This window comes from Peromyscus eremicus, chromosome 23, assembly GCF_949786415.1.
Source record: "Peromyscus eremicus chromosome 23, PerEre_H2_v1, whole genome shotgun sequence".
Taxonomy (NCBI): Eukaryota; Metazoa; Chordata; class Mammalia; order Rodentia; family Cricetidae; genus Peromyscus; species Peromyscus eremicus.
In genome coordinates, this window is record NC_081438.1 from 34,527,801 (window position 1) to 34,535,714 (window position 7,914).

The 7,914-nt window shown below is 45.9% G+C and overlaps 1 pseudogene; it reads right to left on the reverse strand.

Annotated features, from left to right (window-relative positions):
- Positions 1-2,180: 2,180 nt before the first annotated feature.
- On the reverse strand, positions 2,181-3,869 carry LOC131898513 (elongation factor 1-gamma-like; annotated as a pseudogene).
- Between the last annotated feature and the right edge of the window lie 4,045 nt (positions 3,870-7,914).

Consider the following 7,914-nt stretch of genomic DNA (forward strand, 5'->3'; position numbering starts at 1 on the left):
AAAATTTCTGGTGATACTTGCGCCTGGAGTATGCCTTCCCCCAAAATTGACTGGGTGTGGGACTTCCTGCTTCTCCCTTCCAGTGTAATGGGAAGTTTCCTGGGAAACCACAACCAAGTTGTGAGTCCTACCCTTGTCCTGAGGATCAAATTCTTCCATAAGAACTAAGATCAGAAGCCATCATCTCTGGGCCAGGGGCGAAATAGAAGAATACCCCCTTGGTCCAGGGCAAGTGACCCTCAGAAGTGTGGGGCTGGATTTGTTTTTCCGGTTTTCTTTCATCTTGTATAGAAATGGAATGAAGAGTTAGGGAGTTGGCTCAATCTGTAAAGCCCTTGCCGCACAAGCATGAAGACCTGAGTTCAGATTCCCCCAGAAACCACCTAAAAGCCAAGTGTGGTGGTAGCTGACTGAGAGACTCAGACTCAAAATATAAAGTGGAGAGCAATAGAGGGTAGTACCAGGATTTGATCCAACCTGCACACATGCATGCACAGGCAGGCACACCCATACATACACCTGCATGTGCATGAGTGTTTATGCACACAGAGACAAACACAGATACACACACACACACACACACACACACACACACACACACACACACACGAAACCAAATGAAGGGCCCTTAACCCCTTCTCTTAATGAGGGGTTTTATACACTGCTGGCTGATGAGATACAGGACCCATTTACTTTCAGTGTCCTCCATGGGATGTGAAGAAGTCTTGGTGCCGCCCTCCTCTGTATGTACACACTCAGAGCATCTGTTCCTCCTGGAATGGGGAAGTTATGTCCTTTCTGAGGTGACTACTTCAGGAAGGAATGTTCCAGTCACACAAAAAGTCTTGCTTGGGCTCCTGGCCACTAGAGGGATAATAATTAGGGCTTGTGGTGGGTGGGGGCCCCAAGGACTTGCTGCAGGTGGGTCCTGTTCTGGTGGGTGAAGGTGCAGAAATGTCATGGAGAGACAAGAGGAGCAGAAAACGGGGCAGAGGTGGGGGGGGGGGCGGGCAGGGAGGTACCGAACCCTAAGGAGACCCTGCAATCCACATGTTTGTTCAACGGCTTAGTTCCACAGATATGCCAGATTGAGTGTGTCCTGCCTGGACATGCAGGCTCCAAGCAAGGGGCTGTGGAGCTGATGCATACAATATCCACATGCCCCGATGCAGACTTAGATGTGTTAGCAATATTTTTTGAGACAGGGTCTTGCTTAGGCCAGGCTGGGTAGCCAAGGATGACCTTGAACTTCTGATCCTTCTGTTTTCAACTCTGAAGTGCTGGGATTTACAAGCCTTTGCCACCAGGCCCAGTTTTTCATGTGGTGCTGGAGGTTGAACCCGGCCGGGGCTGCCAACTGAGCCACACCACCACCTCGTGGGTGCAAGAAATTGAGCCCACTACTTTGTGCACCTGGCCTGTCCCGGGCACTGCACTGCGTAGGGACAGATGTGTTTACCCACATCCCCCATTCAGAGATTGTGCATACAAAGGGGCAGTCACCAGACCCTGTAGGACAATAGAGCTCTACAGGACACCTGCAGCAACTCCCCAGGAAGCCAAACACAGCCTCTGCAGCCTTAGCCCCAGAGAGTCAGCACTAGACTAGCGCCAGCTTCCTTGTCCAGCTTCCAGCTCAGGGCTGGCGGAGAAAGCCAGTCATATTACCCTTTGTCAGCCATATAGAATGCTCAACTTCTAGTTAGCTTCCTGCAAGCGGGACGCACTGACAGTGATGGATTTCCCGCTGCTATGGAGCCTGTGTAGGGGATAGGTACTCTTCTCTTTCCCCTGCTCTTTCTCCCTTTCCCTGACCCCCATGCTCTCCCCTTTCCTCCCATCTCCTCCTTTTTTCTTGTAATGTCAACCCAGAGCCTTACCTATACTTGGAAAGCGTTCTGCCTTTGAACTGTGCCCTTAGATCCTCCTGGTGGATTCTAGGAGGGTGCTCTGCCACTGTGTGTTAATTGGGGTTCTCTAGAGTAACAGAACTTACAGAATGAATCTCTCTCTCTCTCATATATATATATGACTTATTTTTATGTATATATATACATGACTTATTTTTATGTATATATATGACTTATTTTTATTTTTGTTTTCAATGTTTTTCTTTTAATGGCCCCCATCTCCCTTGAAGGGTGGGTGGGTGCAGGCAGCTAGGCAACAGCAAGACGTGTTCACTTGAAGATCTTGCCTTGATTGACAGCTTGGCCCATGTACTGGAAGTCATCCCCTCCCCGCTCCGGAGGAAAAGTACTCTCACACCAGGGTCTGGCTCTCCTTGCTACCAGGATCCAGTTTCTGCCGTGTATATGATTCATTGTCCACCTGCCAACCTGAACTCAGCGGCAAGGCAAACTCTTGGCCACAGAAGACCCACATGCCAGAAATGTTGGTTCTAAAGAGAATAATACTAGCAAAGGCATTCTTCCTCGGTTTGTCCAATGGCTGGAACATTCCAGTAATGAGGTTGCAACTCATGAAGGTCTGGGTAACTCTTCAGGGAAAAGGTACTGAGCATACCACAGGGACAAGCCATCCTTATCAAAGTACTACCCAAAATATGGCTGCATCACAGAGAGGGTGTCCTCATTAACATAATTATGCTTAAACATCCAACACGAAGGTTCTCTTGGGCAGGTGAGTGAAGGGGTCCTTGGCCTTGGGCTCAGCAGCCAGTGCCTGCTCACTCTCATGCTGTGGGATGGTCTGTATGTCAAGTGTGTTGCTGATTGGTCAATAAATAAATCACTGATTGGTCAGTGGCTAGGCAGGAAGTATAGGCGGGACAAGGAGGAGAATAAAGCTGGGAAGTGGAAGGCTGAGTCAGAGAGACACTGCCAGCCACCATGATGACAAACAGCATGTAAAGATGCCGGTAAGCCACAAGCCACGTGGCAAGATATAGATTTATGGATATGGATTAATTTAAGATATAAAAACAGTTAGCAAGAAGCCTGCCACGGCCATACAGTTTGTAACCAATATAAGTCTCTGTGTTTACTTGGTTGAGTCTGAGTGGCTGTGGGACTGGCAGGTGAGAGAGATTTGTCCTGACTGTGGGCCAGGCAGGAAAACTCTAGCTACACTCTCATCCATCTCCTCAGAAGCTGGGCCAGCTGCCTTTTTTTCTGTCTCTTTCTGCTCATCCTAGGGCTTCTGTTTCTCTTCCAGTAAACTCTTTTCTCTCCTTGGGGTGTCCATTTTAGGCTGACTCTCTGCAAACTTTTTAGCATCAAACTGGACCATCTTCTCCATCCTCCAAGAATTCACCTCCTCCAAGACTTCCCTGAACTGGAGCTGGTTAATGCAAGTAGGGAACCATCAGTTGGCACTGGGGAGAACCTGGTGAAAAGGAGGCTCTAAGACTTGTTTGTAGAGCCAAGCATGGAGCAGACAGCTTGTAATATTAGCCAGTGTCACTCACTCACCCACAGAAAGGTCTTCAAGGGAGGGTCCAGCAGCCCCAGGATGCATCTCATCTCTTTTGCATTTTCAGTGGCCTGTTTGTTGTGGTGCCTGATGCCCAAGGTGGGCATCACCCAGGCACTGGCTGGAGGAACCATGTCACTGCCAGCGAAGCTCACCCGCTGCACCACCTGAGCTGCTGCCTCTGGAGTTCTTCCCCACAGCTCCTCATTGCTTATATAATAGCAATGGCATTGCTCTCAAACACACAGTATCCATCATCACCCTCAAATCCTGGAACCTTGCTGGCAGGAAAATTTTGGAGAAATTTGGGGGGTACAGTTAGTTTGGACAAAGTGGAAATGGGGTGATTCGGAGACCATATGGACCTGAGCAGCAATGAGAGCCTGGAAGGCCCTCCAGTTTTCAGGATATGTGTACAGGGCCCCAGCCACCATGGTGATTCTGCAGAGAAAGGGGGTGGAGCTGTTGGTGTTGCCAAAAGTAAGCCACCAGGTACTAGAAAGGAGATTTATTAGAATGACTTACAGGCTGTGGTCCAGCTAATCCCACAATGTCTGGCTATGAATGGAAAGTCCAAGATTCTTTTTTTTTTTTTTTTTTTTTTTTTTTTTTTTTTTTTTTTTCTCGAGACAGGATTTCTCTGTCTAGCTTTGCGCCTTTCCTGGAACTCACTTGGTAGCCCAGGCTGGCCTTGAACTCACAGAGATCCACCTGGCTCTGCCTCCCAAGTGCTGGGATTAAAGGCGTGCGCCACCACCGCCCGGCGGAAAGTCCAAGATTCTAATAGTTGTTCAGTTGTTCCCAAGGCTGGATGTCTCAGCTGGTCTTCAGTGTACACTGGAATCCAAAAGAAGTAGGTTCTAATGCCAGTGAAGGAATGAACTTGCTAGTGAGGTGTAAGCAGACAAAGAGCAAAAGCTTCCTTCTTCCATGTCCTTACATAGGCTTCCAGCAGATGGTGTGGCCCAGATTAGAGCTGGGTCTTCCCACCTCAAAAGATCTGGATTAAAGGTTCATCTTCCTACCTCATAGATCTGGATTAAAAGTAGATCTTCCTATACTTCAAATTAAGCAAAAATCCCTCACAAGTGTGCCCTCCATTTGGGGGTTTTAGTTAATTCTATATGTAGTCAAGTTGACAACCAAGAATAGCCATCACACACTGAGTTATGTGCCCAGCCCCTCACTGGGGGATTCGAGGCAAATACTACATCTCTAGTCCTTGGTTCTTTCTTTCCTTTTCCTTTTTATTTTCACTTTCTTATGGTAGAATACACATAACATAAAATTAGCTATTTTATAGGTAATGATTCAGCTGGGTACATTGATACACAGCTGTAGTCCACATTACTTGAGAGGCTGAGGCAGAAGGATTACTTGAATCTATGAGTTTGATGCTAGCCTGAGTGGGCAATTTTCCCAGGTACTGTCTCAAACAAACAAAACAAAAGAGGCAAATGGGGGCTGAGGATGTAGCTCAATTGGTAGATGCTTGCCTAGCATTCATGAAGCCCTGGGTTCTATTCCCAGCACAGCATAAACTGAGTGTGATGGTGTATGCCTATAATCCCAGTACTCAGGAGGTGGAGGCAGGAGAATTTCTGGCTCAGTGTCATCAGCTGCATAGTGAGTATGAGGCCACACTGAGACATGAGACTCCATCTCAAAAAAAAAAAAAGAAAGAGAGAAAAGAAAAGAAAAAACAATTTAGTGTTAGTATAGTTTGTTTATTATTATTATTACTAATTATTATATTTTGCTTTTTTGAGACAGAGTTTCTCTGTATATCCCTGGTCCATCCTGGAACTCACTCTGTAGACCAGGTTGACCTCAAACTTACAGAGATCTACCTGCTTCTGCCTCCCGAGTGGTGGTGTGCACCACCATACCCTACCGTTAGTATAGTTTAAAAGTTTAAATACTGTGTAATTACCACATCCAACTACTTTCAAAAACATTGTCATCATCATAAGACTTTGTGAGTCTAATTGGCAGTCAGTCCCCACTTCCTCCTCCAGTCGCTGGCACTCACTTGCTGGCACTCACTCTTGTATCTTTGAGAGACTTTCCTCCTTCCCTGTCTGGAGAGTAGGCTGTGTAGCCTACACCAAACAGCATGATCTCAGCCTCTGGCCACTTCTCTGGAGACTTGGTGTGCCAAGCCTCTCTAATCCTAGTTGGATTTCTTTTATTTCTTTCCTTCTTTTAAATATTTGATATTTTTTTTATTATTCTCTGACAGTTTTCAATGTGTATATAATGTATTTTGATCATATTCACCCTGACGACATCCACCTTCTTATCCAACTCTGTATTATCAGGGTTCTCTAGAGAAACAGAACTGATAGAATGAATATGTACATATATATGATAAATCCCATATGTATATATCTACATACACACACACATATATATGTAGTCGGCCATCAATACATATACACAGACATGCACACACATACATATATAGCTGATGACCTTGAATTTAAGATTTTCTTGCCTCCACCTGTTGAGTGGTGGGATTATAGGCACGTGTGCATGTGTGTGTGTGTGTGTGTGTGTGTGTGTGTGTGTGTGTGTATGCATATATATGGGACATGTATGGGATATGTATATGGTATATATATATATGTATATGAGATTTATTAAAATGCCTTACAGCTAATTCAACAATGGCTGTTTACCAACAGGAAGTCCAAGAATCCAGTAGTCGTTCAGTCCACGCGGCTGGATGTCTCAGCTGGTCTTCAGTATGCACCTGAATCCCAAAGAAGTCAGCTCTAATGTCATGGAGGGATGGACTTGCCAGGGAGAGTGAGAGCAACAAGCAGGCAGAGAGTAAAAACTTCTTTTCTACATTCCTTTATATAGGCTGCCATTAGGTGTGGCCCAGATTTGAGGTGGGTCTTCCCACTTCAAATAATTCAATCAAGAAAATCCCTCACAGGTTTACCTAGCTGCTTGGGTTTTAGTTAATTCTAGATGGAGTCAAGTTGACAACCAAGACTAGCCCTCACACACTCTGAGTCTCTTCTTCTTCCCAACAAGTGCCTGGATTGTTTTCACATTTATGTATGTATGATGTATGTATGATGTATTGCATGCATGTATGTACATATGTATGTGTATGCATGTATTATGTATGTGTGTGGATGTTTGCATGTATATATGTATGTACATGAGTGTGTGTGTCCATGTCCATGCTGTGGCACACTTGTAGAGGTCAGAGAACATCTAGAGGGAGTTGGTTCTCTCCTCCTGTACCACATGGATCCTGGAGCCAGAACTCAGGTTGCCAGGCTTGACGACCTCTGTTGGCTTCTGTGGGTACCTGCACACATGTGGTGCACACATATGGTACACATAAATTCACAAAGGCACACACACAAACACACATAAATAGAAGATAATTGGTTTTAAAAGACTGTTTTTAAAAAGAAGAAGACTCCAGGGTATAGGTTGGTGAGATGGCTCATCAGATATAGGCACTTGCTGCCAATATCTGGGACCCATGGTGGAAAGGGAGAGATGAATTGTCCTTTGATCTGATCTTCACACACGCACGCACACACACATAAGCATGCACACACATGCTCTCGTGCACACGCGCGCGCGCGCGCGCGCGCGCGCACACACACACACTAAAATGTAATAAAATGTTTAAAAGAATCCAGGATCTCATGCAAGATGGACCTGGAACACCTTCTTTCAGTGTTGACCTCTCCTCCACCTTCCGCACCAGAAGGAAGTCCTGCCAAAGCCTTCACCAACTCTACCATCAGCCCTTGCATGGGGACTCGGCTTCTTATCCCAGGACTCCGTCTCTCTTGGTCCTCTCTCCCAGCTAGAACATAGTAGAAGGAATTGTCTTAGTTTTATTTCCCATTGCTGTGATATGATAAAATACCCCAACAGAAGCAACTTAAGAGAGAAAGGGCTTATTCAGTTAATAATTCTGGGCTACAGTTCATCATTGTGGGGAAGGCTAGGTGGCAGGAGCTGTAACAGGCCCCAAGACCTCCGCATAACTGATGCCATGTTAGAGGCACCATTCTGACCTTAGAATCTAGCACAGGCCCAAACACCTGCCAAAGCGGGAACAAAGACCTAACCCATCCAAGACCTAGTCCATAGTTCCAGGATTTGGGAAAGTCCGTAAATGTACTTGCTTTTGGTTTCTGTGGTTTCACTGCTCACTAATTGTTCTTGCTAACCAAAATGCGTCCACCAGGACATGGCTTTTGTGCATAAAAGGCAAAGAATGGTGTAGCTCTGGGCTGCGTGGTTTGGGCGAGCTCCCCATGTAGCTGCTGACTGACAATATAGGCATTCTATTAGTTTAAGAGTGTCTGTGTGTTCTCTGCTGGAATTACCTCACAACAGACCCTGAAGCAGCTAGTCACGTTACATTTACAGTCAAAAGCAGAGAACAGGAAATAAATGCAGGCATGTTAGAGCTCAGATCACACTTTGCACTATCAA